The sequence below is a fragment of the Nomascus leucogenys genome, chromosome X (genome assembly GCF_006542625.1).
Source record: "Nomascus leucogenys isolate Asia chromosome X, Asia_NLE_v1, whole genome shotgun sequence".
Classification (NCBI taxonomy): domain Eukaryota; kingdom Metazoa; phylum Chordata; class Mammalia; order Primates; family Hylobatidae; genus Nomascus; species Nomascus leucogenys.
The window spans coordinates 51,970,030-51,988,764 of NC_044406.1; positions in this window are offsets into that span (position 1 = coordinate 51,970,030).

Sequence of the window (18,735 nt, forward strand, 5' to 3'; positions counted from 1 at the left end):
ACTCCATCTCAAAAAAAAAAAAAAAAAGAACTTGAGAGTCAGCATTTGGGAGCTTCATATCTTTTGAACCCAATAATAAAAAAATTGGAGCTTGTATTTTGTATGTCTTGTTTTTTATTTTTCTAGGAATTCATTTTTATTATATATTTAAAAGTATCAGGAGGAGAAAAAAGTATCAGTCTAAAATATCTTAGAAATTAAAAAGAAAAAAAACGAATCCTTTGGCATAGACAGTTTGAAGAGAACTCTTCTACACTGTTTCCCAATGGGGTTAAGCTCTGGCTGTGCACCATTGCTCAACAATGCATGGTTTATTGCCCATCTTTCCTTCCCTGTCTTATTTCTCCACTACCCTACAAGTGCTTTCTGGGATATCCCCCTAAATACATCATTTACACTCAAATTCTTGTCTCAGGGTCTGCTTCTGGGGAGAACTCAGCCTAAGACAATGGCCTATGTTTCTTTCCAATTAATTTGAGAACCCAGTTAGTTAATCCTGTGATTTTCAAGTGTTTATACTTTTGAAATGAAATACCTAAAGTTTCTACATGGAAGTATCTTTTAAAAATGCCTCAAGCCTTTAAGAGCATTTAGAGCAATTCAAGAGGCATTTTTGTTTATTTCCACCCATGTCTTAATTCATTTAAGAAATGATTATGAGTGAGACCGCCTGGAATGTGATCACCACACTTATCCACACTTTAATTTCATGAAAGCATTGAATTGTCCACCGCCTTCTCCTCCCTTTACTCTGCTTTGCCCCTAACAAAAGGCTCAAACATTGCACACACTTTGTATCTACGTTCTCAGCCCCAAGGGTCTCGGGATCCTAGGAGAGACCAGGGCTATGAAGTGGGATCATATTCACTCTCAGAGTCTTCTAAATACATGTGATTTCAAAGGAGCTGATTGCAAATCAAAGTAAAGAGCCATAGTCTTGGCTTTGTTCCCTGTCTGCTGTTTGTATATTTCATATTATGCATGGTCCGGGGTGCCCACGGCGGGGCCTGCTGGTTATAACCACAATCAATCAATCCCAACCTATTTTCAGCTCCTGCCAGCCATCGGGACAACTTCCAGAACTATGTGAGTCTTCTTTTCATTATTTAAAGACTGGTGAAAGGATGCAAAATTACCTCACGAAAGGGTCAGGCTGACCAAGTGACAGGCCCCCTGAGGGCTTGAGGCTGTCAGAAGGGCATTGGCACCTTGGTCTTCGAGGCAGAGCAGGCACACTTGGCATCTGGGCATTGTTTCATCCCTGGTTTTGGGGTTGGGTGGTGCTGGGTTAGCCTTACAGCTCTATCTAATGTGGAGGAAGTACCAAAGGTGCTAATGAGACACTTAATACTGGTTTCCTCACTACTTCGCAGTGTAGAACTTTGACCCTAGCTAAGACACAGTGGTCAAAAACCCCAAATGCTGTAAGCATTGGCCCAGGGCAATACTAATGGATCCACAGAGCACTATGTGCAGCAGCATAATCAGGAAATGAGGAGTAGCAAAGGCCTACATTATCACGCCTGTGTCTTGCACGTCTGTAAACAGCAAAAGTGGCCCACTCTGTTTCTTCTCTGAGCAGGCAAACATGGTCAGAGCTCCACCAGATGCCTTCAGATGAGGGGTGCCAGGTAAAATATAGGATGGCCAGTTACAGGGAATTCAGATAAATAATATTTTTAGTATAAGTATATCCCAAATAGCACATGGGGTATACTTATACCAAAAAAAAAAAAAAAAAGATTTGTCATTTACCTGAAATCAAATGTAAACTACCCATCCTGGATTTTTTGCTAAATCTGGTAACCCCTCCTTGGATCTTTGCTACCATTTCTGCATGCCCCTCCCTGTAGCTTTGAGGTGGTTTTGCTTCCAAGGGACTGTACCTGTGATCTTCCTTTTGCATGCCAGCTCTTGGGCTGCCAGAGCCACTTTGCCTGAAGGCACAGAGAGATGACATGCATAGGAGTTTGCCTCCTTTACCTGGCCACAGGATGGTCCCTTGCTGAGCACCAATGATTGTTGGGCACAGGTGTAGGAAAGGCCAGCTTTCTTGCCTCGGGTCTCTCTAGTAGCCTCAGGCTGGAGCTCCCCTCTGTGGAAGTGGTCCCAACATTGTACACTCAATTGGCTTAATCCACTCACTTGTCCTGCTTCTTTCACTCCCTTACCAGTTTCCCCGGGAGCACTTCCATCAGAAATCACTCATATCAGAATCTACAGCTCAAGGTCTGCTTCTGGGGAACGGTGCCTAAGATGGCTCAGCAAGAAAGGGGTCTTCAGGGGATGAGGAGAAGGCTTATCGTGAATTTTGAAGAGCTGAGGGAAAGGCAATGGGGAGCCCTTCCAGGGAGAAAGGCCCGTGCTCCCTGTAGCTTATGCTGGAGAGAAGTGGAGGGCGGGGGGTGAAATTAAGCTTCCTGGACTACCTCCCTTGAGATGGAGGGTGGCCAGCCATTTGGCCTCCAGACTGGGGCCTGGGCACTTGCCTCCTGGCTGGGAACCCACTGCTGTAAGTGATGCTTCAGTGCTCAAGCTCCCGTGGGGTCCTCTGTGCAGACACAGGCCCTCACCTTCCAAGCCTGCTTGGCTTAGATTTGCAACTGTTAAGACTTGCAAGTGCTTAGCATACTGCCTGGCATGTGGAAGGTACTCTGGATATGTTGGAAGAATGAATGACTAACTGAAGTTACTCCATGTCTTTACAGCCAGTGTTCTGTGCTTCCCCAAGCCCTCCCTGGTCAGACTCAGTCTCTTAAACTTGCTGCAGATGCACCAAGTTGTAGGATATGTAACAAGCCTTCAGGTTCTGAAGACCTGGGGAAGGAGGGCCATGCACCATGCTTTGCATGGTGGAAAATGAGAGCAGGCAGCTGCAGAGCCAGCCCCGGTCCCTTGAAAATGGAAAGGCCATTCTCAACCTTACCTGCACATTGGAATCACCTGGGAAAGCTTTAAACAATTCTGAAGTTTGGGTGTCACCCCAAGAGATTCTGTTTTAATTGGTGTGGGTGTGACCTGGGCATAAGGATTTTTGAAAGTGTCTAAGATATTCTATTATGCTGCCGAAGTGGAGAGCCACTGGACTAGGAAGTTCTGTACCTGGATGGAATGTCTCAGGTCACCTTTGATTAAATGGGATGATGATATTGGAGATGGTCAAGGCATTAGGTTAATTGGGCTTTATCATTTAAAATTCTGGAATGTCTGCATTTCAGGAAATGAATGATTCCTAGACTGAAGGAAGCTGTTCTGGTTCAGCAGTAACTGCAGAGGTTCTCAAACTTAAGGGTGGAGTATTAGAATCACCTCTAGGGCTTATAGAAATACAGGTTGTTGAGCCCCACCTCTAGAGTTTCTGATTCAGTAGGTGTGGGGAGAGGCCCCAGAATTTGCATTTCTTACAAATCCCCAGATTACATGGATGCTGCTGGGCTGGGCTGGGGTACACATTTTGAGAACCACTGATTTACTGTGAATTATATTTGGAGCTAAGCTGAATCTCTTGAGAGTAAGTTTTACTTTCACTTATTTGTTCCCCATTGGTTTATCCCTCAAAAGTGTTCCTTAGGGGCTGTGTATTAATTAGTTTTTCCTGTAATCATGCTGTGTAACAAACAACTCCCAAATGTCAGTGACTTATGACTGCAAACATTTATTTCATACTCACAAATATAGAGGTTGGCTACAGTGCAAGCCATGCTAGATTTGAATCCAGACTTCAGTTTGGATTCATACTTGCTCCACAAGGATTTATTCTGAGACCCTGGCTGAAATAGCAATGGCTACCTGGAGCATGCTTATTTCATAACAGAGGACAGAAGCTTCAAGAGGGCTGGCAGAAGCTTAAAGCTTTAACTTGTAGCTAACACACTATCATTTTCACCCACATTCCATTGGCCGAAGCAATTCCCATGACCAAGCTCAGAGTCAGAGGATGGGGAAATATACTTTGTCCACAGTAAAAAGTGTCAGGGACAAGGAGTAAAGAATGATGGACAAACAATATTATCTATCATAATTTGTTAGATGTCATGCCTCGTATGAAGTTTTGAAGAGACATAGAAAGATAAAACAGAGTCTCGGCCTCTGAGAAGCACAGGTTGGCAAGAAAGACAAAGATACAAGGAGGTACTAGAAATGAGATGCAGGACGAATGAGCAGCAGGAACATGCAGGTGGGAATGGCCCTGATTGCTGAGATCTCTACTATCCCGCACAGTGCAACCAAGGCCCTTGGAACTGGGCCCAGGCTGCAGTTCTGGAAGCCAGGGCTGTGTGCAGGAGCAGCTGAGCCGGCGCACAGCTACAGAGCACGGAGCAAAGGGGAATTGAGTCTGTGCCTCGGCTGAGGGAAGTTTGTTCCAGAAAGTCCAAAGTACCTAGTCCAAAGCAGAGAATAGCTAAGAGGGAGAACTGGCTTTTTATCAAAAGGCTGCCACAGAAAACAAGAAATATGAGTGCACCATTAGGGAAGTGAAGCCTGTGGGCAATTTGTGGTGGCAAGGGGACGGAGGAGGAAGGACTGTTTGATGGGGTGCCTACTGTACTGAGCTTCAGGCAGCAAAGGTATTACGAAAGCCATCAAGTTGGAGGACAGGAAAAGGAAAACGGATCTGGGCAACTTTCCCAGAGGAGCAAGTATTCCACCTGGGGCATAGCTGGTGAGTAGGAGTTTGTTAGCAGATGGAGGCTAGATGACGGGAAGGGGAGTGTTAGGAGCTTAGGTGGCAATTCCAGGGGCACTCAGACTCCTCTCTTTCCCAGCCTGCAGTTGCTATCTTTGCCCTAGTCCACTCTTCATCCTCACCCCCAAGTTCCAGGCTGTCATGATGCCCACAGCTGTCTTTGTGTTTCCAGGTCACTGAGGTTTTATTGCCTCTGAGGTTCAATGATTTTGTCCTCCTCAAGTAATTACCACTGAAATTACGTGGTTTGATTTCAGAATGATTACAAAACTCTGAGACTCCCAAACAGTATCACTTAGACTGAGTTTTCTGGGGACTGGTGTCCAGAACTGACATCCCTAGTGCTAGGTTCAAACACAGGATTTGACAGAACTCTCCCTCTTCAGCTACCCTCCTTATGTGGGTGAGGGGAGAACCCTGCCTCCTGGGAGTCTTTGCTCTGCTCCCAGAGGCTAGGACAAGTTCTGGCCGTCATCTATTATTAAAGCACAGTAAATCCCCTAAGATGGCACGACTAAACACTCTAAGGTCTTGAAGTCATCTTTCCAGGAATCTAGAGGCCTGCATGAAAATTCGACTTCTGGGAGTCTGCCATGTCATCCTCAAGCTCCTGAGCTGGGTGAGCTAATGAGGCCAGCAAGACCTCAATTTCATAAAGAAAGGCATTTGAGATGGAAGGAAAAACTAGCTCAAAGGCACAAAGAGGTAAACACTCTGTTGGTGTCAGTAGCGTCTGCTCAGTTAGATATGGCTGAGCCAGGCTAAGCAGGGTGGGTCGAGGCTGCATGGGAGGGAGGAGCTGCTGGGTAAGGGGGCGGGGCTTTATGTAGGCAGCGGAGACCATAAAAGCTGTTCAAAAGGGGAAGTTGCACTTTGCAAACTTTATCACATTTCCTCTGAAAAGTCCCGTTGAATTCGGGGGAGACTGGAGAGAGATTCGAGAGAACCCTGGTTAGGGCCATGTTGTCGGAAAGCTTGGAAAGAGAAAATTCGAGAACCTTTAGTCTTTTCGGCATGAGTTGCAAAGTCAGCCCCGTACAGGGATGGGACAGGGATGTAAGGGAACAAGCAGGCTGGTTTTTCCTTCTTTTTTCATTCCAGAATGGCATCCTAGGCTTTGTTGTGTTCTGTGGGGAAATGCTTTGCATAGTAATGACATAAGAAGAGTCTCCAATTCCACCAAGATATATGTTCACTCCCATTTTCCTTTAAAGACACAGCCCTTTCTTTTCTGCACCTTTGATAGAGGCATGGGTATAGGAAATATTTTTCTCCACTTAATAGCACCATACCAGACCCACAAAATGAAAAAAAAATGATTTATGGCAACTGATAGCTGGCCTCACTGCAAGTGAGTTATAGGGAGCACTGGGGTTGTGGAAAGCTAAGTGGGGATGTCCAGACCCAAAAGGGAGCCATCTGCTTCTCGGCTTCAGTAGGTGAGGCCTGATTTTCTAATTTTGAAGAAGAAATGGACAAAATGTTTAGGATAAAATCTTTCTATTTTTAAACATTGGCTACCAATTTGCATTTTTTTAACCGTGCTGGAGAGGCCAGACACAGACTGTGGGACCCTTGATTTGTTACCTGCTCCCCTAGATCTTTAGTGGGAATAGTGCCCTTAGATGTGAGATTGTCGACTTTTTCCAAGAGTGACACCTTCAAGACAGTCACGGTCCAGATGGCAGGGCTGTACCAAGGGGCTGGGGGGTTGAGGTGGGCTTGGGGGCGGAGATGGTGGCCCTTTGAGAACTAAAGGGGAAAGAAGATTTGTGGTTTTGGTTCCAGTCATTCCAGTTCTGTGGGGCTATGCCCATGAGGCGAAGCTGCCTGTTCCCCTTGTCTAATGCACTGAAATCCAGATCGGTCAAGAGGCCCCAAGGCCCAGCTAGAATCCACTGGAGCTAGGGATGGGTGGGGCAGGCAGCCAAGCAGGCTGAATTAGTTTCCTGGGGCTGCTGTAACAAAGTATCACAAACTGGATGGCTTAGAACCACAGAGATTGATGCTCTCACAATTCGGGAGACCAGAAATTCAAAATCCAAGTGCCAGCAGGGCCATCCTCTCTCTGAAGACTCTAGGGGAGGATCCTTCCTTAACTCTTCCAGCTTCTGGTGGTTGCTGGCAACCCATGGCACTCCTTGGCTTATAGACGCATCACTCCAATCTCAGCTTCCATCTTCACATGGCGATCTTCCCTCTGTGTGTGTCTGTGTCCAAACTTCCCTCTTCTTATAAGGACACCCGTCACTGGACTTAGGGTCCACTTCATCTTAACTTGATTACATCTACAAAGACCCTGTTGCAGGAGGACAGGTCCCCAGATGGCCTTGGCTGACCTAACTCCCCTCCACTCCGCAGCTTATAGTTCTCAGAATAATTGGAGAATATGCCAAGAATGCAATGTCTTCTGATAAGAAAGAACTGTCTGGAACAGCCTGGGCTCTGACCTCAGTCCTTCTAGAGCAGGCTCTCCTATAATGCTTATTCTCAGCAATTCCAGTGAGTTCAGATATAAAACCCAGGACTGAGTGTTTTTGGGGCCCCTCAGCTGCAACGTGACATGGGGCACATGCAGAAATACTCCATCCACCCTGAGCAGCTTTCCTGAGCCTTGGGGGACTGGCTTACCGTGGGTCCTAGGCTTCTCTTTTTTCTTTCTGCCTATTACTCTGTGAGTAATAAACCTGCTTTGCTTGACATGTGTGTGTTCTATCTCACTGGACTTACGCCAGTGGGAAAGGACCTTTGCACCCATTTCCCAACAAGACCACATTTTGAGGTTCTGGGTGAACATGGATTTGGGAGGGGGACATTATTCAACCCAGCACATCAGCCACCTTGAATTCCTGCCTCCTTCGTCAGGTGAGTATTCAGGATGGCTGGGCCATAGTCCCATCAGGCCATGCTGAGGTCCACTTCCATGTCTCAGTCAGGTGTGTGCCGCTGGTGGCCTGGAAGGACAGGCAGAAGCCCAAGGCCCTTTAGGGGTTGACAGAACTGTGGGCAGCCCCAGTCTCTCTGAAGAGGGCTGAGGTTGGAGGTTGCCTATGGTTCACATGGGAAAGCTGATGATGGAGGGAAGTGGGCATTCCCTGCCCCAGCACTGAGCAGGAACATCATCACTGGCCCTGCAGCTCCTGTGGCTTGAGTCCCACCTGCAGGTCCTTGATGGCTTAAGAGTTCTGTCCTGACAAAATAAGAACAACTGCTACATGGCAAGAGCCCCTGCAGAACTCTGGTGGCTTGCAAATGAATCTCTGGGAAGAGGAGTGGGGAACAAGAAGATATCTTGCATGCTGAAACTCTGATTGTTCTATGGCAACTTCCCAGACACTGACAGAGCCTGTGTCTTGGATGTCCCCTCCTTCCCCACCTAGCTTTGAGCCTGCTTGCATATCCTGGCCTTCCACATTTTCAACCTTTAGAGGAACACTTTTCCGCCCTCCGACACTTATATTCTCCCTAACGATGACTTTGTGGCCTCCCTTTGCTTATGTGCCCCTGTGCTGGCCCAAATTGGAGGATCTCTGGTCCCCATAGGCAGAAGGAGCTATGCCTATTTAGGAAAGGTGGCAGAGAGCCTGAGGGGCACATCCACTTCCTTTGGAAGTTCAGAGTCCCTGGAGCAGAGGTTGTGGGATTCCTGAGTTGGAGAGGACATTAGCTGTCACCAAATCAACTTCCTTAGAGCTTTGAGTCCCTTCTCTGTGGCTGCTCCTCAGGGTTATCCCATGCTTGAAAAAACTGCAAAGACAGGGCACTTACTACCCCCAAGGCAGCCCAATTCATTTTTAGACAACTCTAATCTTTATCAAATTCATCCTGATGCTGAGTCAGAATCTGCCTCCCTGGGCACTTCACCCCTTAATCCTGGTTTATCCACTGGGGCCTGGAGCACAAGTATAATTCATCAAATCATCAGCTATCAGAGCTGGAGGCCACCAAGGCCAACCCCTCATCTTAAGTTCCCTTTCTTGCTCCAGATGCTGCTTCCAGATGTACCAGCCTTGGCCAGAATTGTCTGCAGTTTGTATTTGTCTGCCTCTTCCCTGGATTTTAAGAGTATTTTATTTTTGTTTCCTTGCCAGACTTGGGTACCCTTTCTAAAAAACCAGGTTGGCCTTCTCAGCCTAGGAAGGAAAGGAGGGTGGCAAAGGTGCCCTGCACAGGTATGACAAATGAAAGACTGGTGGCTATACTCACGAGCCCAAAGACCAGGGTGGGCAGGAGGCAGGCAGGCCTGTCTCCCCACCAACCTGAGGTCTGCACGGGACTGAAGGCTGCAGGCAGCTGTTCTCTCTGCCTGCCACCCCCCATCCTCAATATAAAAGCACACCCATCATAGTATTTATAGAACTAGTAAATAAAGAATAAAATAGCAAGTGAAAGTAGGTTTTGATTGCCTACGTGTTGGTAAAACCCAGCTGGAATAATTTGATTCATGCATGGAAAAATGCCTCCGAAGCAGGGCCTTTTTTTAGTGTGCCGAAACTGAATCCCTCCAGCCGCAGATAGAAATTTCTGCTCCTATAGTTTGGCTCTAAGACTAAGAATTAAAATCTAAAATGAGATTCCAAGAGAACTAATTATTTGATCCCTCGAAATATACCAACTAGCCGTTTTCCAATCTTGCAGACAAAGCTGCTGAATGAAGGAAGAGATGATAACGCCCTCTTTGGCACCCAGCTCTTTCTGGGAGGCACATCCTCACCCAGTTGGAAGGGAATGAAGACTGTCTCATCTGTCAGACCTCTGGACATAGCCCTGTGGCACAAAGAGATGTGTCTTTAGGCAAAATTAGGCACCATGTGAATTTGATTTCTGTTTCTAGTATAAAGGGGCTGTGACTAATTTTATATTCTGCGAGTGGTTTTGAGGAAAGAAAAATCTATTCTTCCCACCCCCAACCGCCCACTCCCTCAAATAAGGGTTTCCTTTTCCCAAGACGCCAGATTGCTTTGCAGACAATGCCACTCACTTGTTATAGGAGGTTCTGGGAGAAGTTGGCATAGAGCATACTTCTGTTCTTGGGCATTCTCTGGCTTAATGGACACTGGACTTATCAGTGACCCATGGCTGTGGACAGCTGCTGCTTTTCTTGTCTGCGACGCCCCCTCAGATGCACAAAAACACACACAGGAAGCCCCAATATGGTGACCTTAAGAGCTAGTTTGAAAAATACTTTTGTTTTAGAAACTGTGTGGGCTGGTAGAAAGACGAAGTGAAGCTTTCACAATTAAGAACTGTGCTTTGGAGTGTTGATCCCAGGCGACAAACTCCCAGAAAACATTCCTTCACTGCTCTTGACTTTGGCTTTCACTTTAATACATGATCCACCAATTAGGCATCCAATTGGGTTTCTAAGATTTATTTTAAAAAATGTGAGGATGAAGGGATTCCCGGTCACTGAGAATGAAGGATGAAGGGGCTCCCAGTCACTCACGTTGTAGTGAGAATTAGTCCAAGAAAATAGCTTTCCTCTGAACCCCTTTTTGCATTCGGCTACTTTGAGACAGTGAGACTTGGAGTGAGAGAGAATGGTAATTTTAGCAATAGTGCACTTTGGGGACTGAGGACCCGAATTATGAGATTCCTACGTTTGAATTCCAACATTTTCTAATGTTCAGATGCATCTGATAGACCAGTAATTTGTCTAAGGAGATTGACCACCGTTTAAAACACTGTCTTCATGGTGGTGGTGGTAGTGGGGGGGCAGCATTTGTTACTAGTTCTGAACAACCAGCTTGCAAGTGAATTTTTTCAGTCAGTAATTTAGACTGTGCAAATGATGAAACTGACATTCAGAAAGGCAAAGAGGTCTCACATGTACAGTAGTGAAAAAAGAATTTATTCCTGCAAATGTAGGGTCATGGTGTTACGATAAAGGAAGGGCTGTTAGTGCAACTAAATCCACGAGGACAAGCCTATGGGGTCATGGTGAAGTGCTTTGTCATTGCATTCTACCACCCCTTCCCTAACTCCCTGCTACCACTTATTTTCAATTCTACCCTGCCAGGGGGTTTCTGAGGTGTTGCCCTAGAAGTGCCCAAATCCCGGTCTGCTGTAAAGGACATCCCTGTAGATGTTCATTCACCCTCATGGGGAACCTCCGTGGAAATCTAATTATTCACATTCCAATGATTGCTAAGGTTCCAGGGATTGAAATGATGCATGACTTCTTGTCATTAGAACACTGCTAGAATGGTCAGAGTTCTGTGTCTGCAATGGTTTCAGGACCGCAGGGCAGATGCAAGAATGAGGAGAAAGGAAGACTTTATTCCACCTGGTACCTTGAACTGAAGTTGCAGGAGCAGTGATGGTTAAGCATCAGTTTTGTACCCTGGAGCAAGTGAACACCTACGACTGCATGAAGAATTTCATGTGGGCATTTTTAGGTAAAGGGAGCTCATAGTTTCTTCAGATTTTCCTTTTTTTTTTTTTTGACAGAGTCTCACTCTGTCACCCAGGCTGGAGTGCAATGGCATGATCTTGACAATCTTGACTCACTGCAGCTGCCACCTCCCGGGTTCAAGCGATTCTCCTGTCTCAGCCTCCTGAGTAGCTGAGATTACAGGCACGCACCATCACACCTGGCTAATTTTTTTTTTTTTGTATTTTTAGTAGAGATGGGGTTTCACCATGTTGGCCAGGCTGGTCTCAAACTCCTGACCTCAAGTGATCCACCCACCTTGGCCTCCCAAAGTGCTGGGATTACAGGTGTGAGCCACTGCACCTGGCCCTCATCAGATTTTCAAAGGGATCATGACCCCTCCCATACAAAAGATTAAAAACACCAGCATAGGTAATTTTGACATTTCAGTAAATGATTTATTATTAGAGAAGATACTAATACTAGGATGATATATGGTAAAACGATTGCATCAGTTTAAATAGGTAAGACTATGTTGCAGTAACAAACTCAGTGGCTTAAATACAGCAAAGCTTATTCTCTATGCTCTGTGCCTGATATGGGCTGGCAGGGAGAATACGCTCACTGCAGCCCCTCAGATGCCCGAGCTGAGAAAGTCTTCACCTCGACAGAAGTTTCCCCCATCACCACAGCAGCAGGAAAACCAAGTGGCCTAAAAGCTCACTGGCTGTTACACTTCCACCTAGGAGTGCTCACATTTTTAATTGGCCAAAACAAGCGACATGGCCATGAGGTATCTCGAAAACAGGAGGGGACATCCGTGAGGGACGTGCCCACACGGAGAACCGGAATATTTGTGAACATCCCTAATGACTACTGCTGTGATATAAAAATTTTGGAAAGAAAACCATAAAGTGTTCAGCTCATCCACTTTAAAAATTAAGAGCAAGGAACAGAAAACTGTATTCAACAAATATAGTACATAGTAAAAAGAATTCAGTTCCTTGTTATGGCCAATTAAGATAGAAAATGTCGGGGGAAAGAGATTGAAAGAGAGTGGGGAAATGAGAGAAGAGGAGAGAGAGGAGGGAAGAAAATGAAAGGGGCTTTTGTGCAGAGAGGAAAAGGGGCAAGGCTGCATGTCAAAGCAAGGTCAGTCTTTTCTGCCAGCTGAGCCCTGCATCTCATGGTTCCACCCAGGCTGCTGGCCCAGGAGGCCAACTGCCTGGGTGCAGGCAGTCTTCCAAGTTTCCCAGCACCCCAGCTTTCTGCAGGCTGCTCTAAGTAAACAGCACAGCAGGGCCCCCAGTGCTCTGCATGGAGCTCCTTGCAGAAAATCCCCTTCTTTTGCATTTCTTGGGAGCAACACACTAGAGAGCATCTGAGTGAAGCTCAAAGCCAGGTGTGGCTTGTGGGCCAGGGTCCCACCCCAGTTCATCCCCCTGCCAGACACCGGGGTTCCTTTTGTGTGTGAAGGCCACCTGCACAAAGGCTGCAGGCAGACCAAAGTGTGTCAAAAGCAGCAAAGGAAATCTCCTTCCCTAATGCAGTAACTCGATTCAGTGCACATGTTGAAACTATGACATAAATATGCTAAGCACATATTTTATAATAGAAAAGACTCGTTCTGTCTCTCTGTACATCTGCATGTTTTAAAGGCATAAACTAGCCCCAAGGGCTGTGACTTCCTCCACCCCCGCTTCTTCCCTGTCTCCTGGAGCTGAGTCTTCCCTTTGCCCTAGGAAAGTCATGCTTATATGGCTGTCCGCCTGTGGCCACCTGCTCTCCTCACTTACTGCTCACTAAGAGAAATGGAGAGGTCAGCTTGGAGCCCTCCCCAGACTCCTGGAGGAGATATATACCTAGCTAAGAGATGGGCCAGGTGTTGGGGAGAGTTAGGTACAGAGAATCTTGGGAATGGCAAAGGGCTGGGCTGTCTTGTATTTTCCTGATCGGTTTCGGTTCATTCCTCACTACCACCGCCCTGGGGTAAGGTGGTGTGAACTTCGCTTTTCAAAAGCCATGTCCCCTATATCAGTCAGCTATTGCTGACAAGCTACTCCAAGATTTAGTGGTCTAAAACAACAACTGTTTCTTATTTCTCACCAGTCTGTGGCTTAGCCAGATGGTTCTTCTGGTCTGGGCCGGGCTCCTTAGTTCTCTACTAGCCTTGCTCATGTATCTGTCTATGACCAGCTGATGTGGTAGCTGGAGCTGGCTGGGACTTCTTTCCTATCATCTGGCATCCTCTGCCAGGCTAGCCCAAGCTTGTTCACATGGCCATCATAGGGATCCAACAGTAACGAGAGGGCAAGTCCCAATGCTCAAATGCTTTTCAGACCTCTGCTTGGGCCACTTTTGTTACTCTGTCATTGGCCAAAGTAAGTCACATGGCCAACCCAGATTAAAGGGTAGAGAAATAGATTCCATCTTGCTGGGAGGAGCTATAAAGTCAAATTGTAAAGGTGACGATAAGGAGGTGGGTGGTACTAGCTTGTGGTCATTTGTGCGATCTGACTCTCCCAAATCCCATCCTTTCCGTGTCACTTCTCTGGTAGATGGTCTCCAAGATGTCCTCTTTCCCCATACCACCGTCTAGGGCACACAGCCAGTAGGGGATCAATGTGCACTACCCTGTGAGAGACTCGGGGCACCATGACACACAGGCAAAGGGACCCTCTCTGGGTTAGACTTGGCTGTGAAAATCATCTGAAATAACAGGGTTTAAACAAGGTAGAAAGTTTTCTCTCGGGCTAAACAGCCAGCCTAGGAGCCTTGATAAAATCACTAGGGACCAAAAACTTCTTCCAGCTCACTGATTCACCACCCACAGACCACTTCCTTGTCCTCATGATCTAAGAAGGCTGCTGGAGCTCCAGTCATCACAACTGCAGGCAGCAATATGGAGGAAAGAAAGAAGGGTGTATCTCTCTTAAAGGAGATCTTCCAGTGGTCTCACTTCTGCTCACGTCTCAGTGGCCAGAAATTACCTGTACTCCCTAGTACTGGGCACACTTACCCAAAAAGGAGGCTCAGAGAAAGCTGGGCACATTGATGCTTCAAATAAATTTTCTGTGACTAGGGAAAAGGAGCAAAAGGATTGCGGGATCTTTGCCAAATAAGGTCTTTTGCACACATGTTAAGTGACTGTGAAATCATAAGACATCTTTGCATACATTTCATTTGTTTAATCATCGCATCTGGGGTAGATTCATGTCATCTAGTTAGTTTGGTTCATGTAAATGCATGCAGTCCCCTATTGCAGTCCCCTAGGCAATTTGTCATTCCTTCGTGACTTAGTGGCCTCTTGGGCAATGCTCTGAGAGGGCCCAAGGACTGGCTCACCTACTCAATCCCAGGGTTGAGGCTCATTTTATTTTATTTTCCAATTTTAATTGCTATATGACAACCTCACAGTAAAATTCACAAATCTTAAGCATACAGCTGGAGGACTTTTTATATATGTAGCACTCATGTAACCACCACCCAGATCAAGCTATAGAACATTGCAACCCCTCTGCCTTCACCCAGAAGGTCCCCCAGTGCCTCTTCCCCATCATGCCTCTTCCCCATACCCACCCCTAGAAGTAACCTTTTGTGCGAGGAGACCACCTGCATGAAGGCTGCAGTCGCCTGTATGGCTGGGATGTCCCGACACTCAGGTTGTAAAACAGCATTAAGTAGTCTCACTCAGGTTTCTGCTCCTCTTCTCTCCTCTCACGCAGCCTTTATTTGCTCTCTGGTTCTGGTCTCCTTCTCTCTCAAGGCTTCTTTATGTTTCAAAAGCAATACAGCCTTTCTTGTTTGGAATCCCCTTCCTTACCATAGCCCTGACTGGTCGTAGTCTCCCGGCTGGCACCGGATCAAAGAAACCTGGTGATTTGTAGGACAATTTGACATGTTCTCTGTGGCTGCCACGGGCTGATGGATAGAAGGGATATAGAGACCCACTTTGGTTCAACTGAAATAACTTTATGGTGTCACTACTCAACAGTGCAGCCCCCAACCAGTGGCGTCAACCCCACTGGGAATGTGTTAGAAATGCAGATCCTTTGGTCCCTGAGAGCTGCTCTAAAGTGGCATGGGTACTTGATCAGGAAGTGAGAGCCCCTGGAAGCACCCAGTTCTGGGGGGCCTGCATCAAGTCGCTGTGCCCCAGGTAGGAGCTGAATAGTAACGTCACACCACCAAAGCAGTATCGTTCTATAAAGTCATAGTTGCCCTGTTGTCTTGAACCTGTCATCCCCTAGATTTGGTTTTTAAAACTCCTTTTCTTACTGCCAATCCACAATCCCTTATCTGCAATGGAAACCCACAAGTTTTGTGTAAGTTTGGCACAAATATATTTGGCAGCAAAATCTGGTTTCAATTGATATGAGGCTTTTTGGAGTTATTATATGTCCCTCTTCGTATGATTATTCATGTCTCAGCACAGAACCATCAACGTGTCTGATTATCCATGGGATGTTTCATAAAACACGGTTTCTACAAGTCTTACCTTTCTAATACATGAAAACTTCTTAATTCTAAAACTTATCTGAGCTGAAGATTTTGGATAAAGGATGTGGACCTTTCTCTCCTTTGCCTCACGTAGTTTATGCATTCAATTCCTTTAACTTCTCCCTTCATTTTAAATTATGATTGTGATTATTATTATTAATTACAAAGGTAATACTTGCTTGAAAAAATTCAGACTATGGAAATAGACAATCCTGCCCCTGCTTCTGATCACAGCTTAGTGTCCCTGCTTTTCTTTTTCTTTTCCTTTACACACATGCATAGATACACCCCAAAATTCACATGTGCTAACACATATTTTAGTAACAAAAATGCAATCATACTCTGCATAGTACTGGTCATCTCTTCCCCCCCACTTAAACAATGTATCAGGAGTTTCTTTCCTATGAATATACATATATTTGGCAGATGTCGTTGGTGCCTGGCCTGTATCCCTGGAGTCTGACCACTTTGGTGTGTGCCACTCCCTTCTAATTGCCAGCGTACGCATTCTTTGGCTTGAGGGCTTTCTCTAAGCTCTGCCAAAGCAGGGAAGGCTGGAAGTTCCAGGGAATTAACAGCCCAGGGAGCAGCCCTCAACCAGAGTCTCAGGAGTTGATGTCTAATTATACCAGCTCCCTTGCTCCTTGAGTGGGATAACTTGGAGGCATTTCCCAGAGGTCCCCAGCAGGACTGAGCCCCAGTTGCCCACACGGTAACTAACTGATAACACACCTTTTACTGGCTTGCCTTCCCTTCCCTAGCTCCCCTCCCCACTCCCCTCCACCTCCCAGCCGCACCCCTCCTGTGCTTCTTCCATCTCCCAGATAATTTTTACCATTATGCTTGTCTCAGGATCTGTTTCTGCAGAAACTCGTATTAGGACAATCTAGAAACACTTTTCCTTTTTATTAGCTTCCAAGTGTCCTACCATATGGCTAGATCATGATTTCTTTAACCATTCCCTTATTACTGTCCTGCTGGACAATTACAGTGCTGCTAATTTTTCCATGTGACAGATGAGGCCGCAGTAAGCCTCCTTGTACATATATTTTTGGCTGTGAGCATTTCTGAAAGAAAGACTCCAAGAGGTAGAGTTTCTGGGTCAAAAGGTATGTACATTTAAAATTTTGAAAGATATGCAGACATTTTGCTTAAAGTATTTTGGATGTTGCATCATTCTCTCTTTTAGTTTGTTTGTTCCATCTAGGTGGGCTCTGCCCCGCTCTTCTGCTCAGAATCTATGTTCTCCTGGGAGCTTATATTAAAGCATCTCAGCTAGAGTGACCAACTGTCTCAGTGTGCCTGGGATGCGGGGATTTCTTAGGCCATAGCTCTTTCAGTGCTTCAGCTGAGACAATCCCAGGCAAATAGAGATGGTCAGCCAGCCTAATCTCTGCTCCTTCAGCCCAGCTCTCAGTTTCCAGAGCTCCTGCTATCAATTCCTCTGCCTCAGGCTTCACACCCAGGATCTCTCACCCAAGCTGCCTTGGGATCTCACTTCCCAGCTCACAGGGCACCGTCTGCTCCCGTGAGCCAGTTCGTCACTAAACACACACATGCACACACCTGCATTTTCACAATCATCCGTCAGGATGTGATTGCATTGCTCTCTTATAACTATTTCTTTTCAAGCACAAACATGTCTGCCCCCTCCGTGGTATCTCCCAGTGGCCCAGTGCATTTCCGCAAGCCAGGTGCCAAGGGGAGAAATGTGAGCACTCTGTCTTTTTCCTAATCTATTGATTTCTGTCTCTCTTACGTTTTTCTGTCTTTTCTTGCCAGCTGTCATTCCAGAGGATGCTCAGTCTGTACCCTGGGGATGGAGTATAATTTTTGTCTATCTTTCTGTAAATACTTTGAATATCTCTTCTCCTCATCTGGGATGGGGGTAAGAGGAAGAGAGAGCTGAGCTAAGAGATGGAGAAGAACAGATACCTGAGAGCATTGCTTAAGCATCTAGAACTAGCCAAACCTGAAGCCTCACTATTTGTCTTAGTTTGGGTCCCCAAAAGCAGATCCTGAGACAAAGATTTGATTTTAAGTAGTTTATTTGTAAAATGGGCCCAGGAAGCCACACATAGGGGAGAAAGGAAGTCAGGGAAGGGAAGGAAGCCAATAATGACTGTGTGAATAAATAAGCCAATGACCCTTTGGGCAACTGAGGCTCAATCCAGTTAGGGAACTCTGGGAACTAGTGTGAAACATGCCTTTAAGGTACCTGTCTGAGAACGAGGGAGATGGGGTATTTATCCTTCAGCTTCTTGACCATCCTTGGTCAAAGGTTGCTTCTGGGGGCATTAACTCTCTGGAATTTCTGGCTGGTCCTGTGCATGGGCCAAAGGTGCTCCAGTGGCCAGAAGAAAAGTCCTGGTGTTCACTAGCCACCTTCCAGTGCATGTGGATGGGGCACTGACACCTCTGTTTCAATACCCCCGTCCTCATCCCACCTGCACCATCACATTTGCTTTGCTGCTCATTCCAAGTCTGTTTCTGTCGCTTGCAACCACAAGAATCCTGATTAACACATGGTCCCTGGCTGCCCCAGTCCTGGATACTTGCTCCCCACTGGAGCCCCCATGCACTTGTTCCTGTGCCTTTGGCACTGACAGCTTTTGCCCTTGTGAGATTACTTGATTTTGTCCCCTTTCTCCAAGCAGACCAAGGGCCTAACTCACTAGATGTGTACTGCATGCCAAGCCTTGTGAAACCCCCACAGCCACCCTATGAGGTAAAGACTGGAAGTAGATTTGCTGGATGAGGTTCCCAAAGATCAAGCAACTTGCCCAAGGTCACACAGCTAGGACAGGCCAGAGCAAGCACTTGGACTCAGGTCTGCATGGCCTGATAACATGTGTTTTTGCTGCTTCTTGCTCCAGGCCTGCGCTGTCCACCCTGGCCCATCAGTTATCATTTTAACTCTTCAGCATCTTCTCCCATTAGGCCCCACTCTCTCAAGCCACTCTCCTTACCACCAAATAAAAACATTTTCCATTAGCTTGTTTCATTTTCCTAGGATCCCTGACTCACTTAATCCCCTGCATTTTCCCCATTTGGTTAGGGGGTCCTTTCCCACTTCCGACATCTCCACTGTGGCTTCTCCGTGCACACAATAAGAAAGAAGCCCCATAGGGTTTGAAAAAGGTAGGGGTTGTTATTACCACCCTGTGTCACAGAT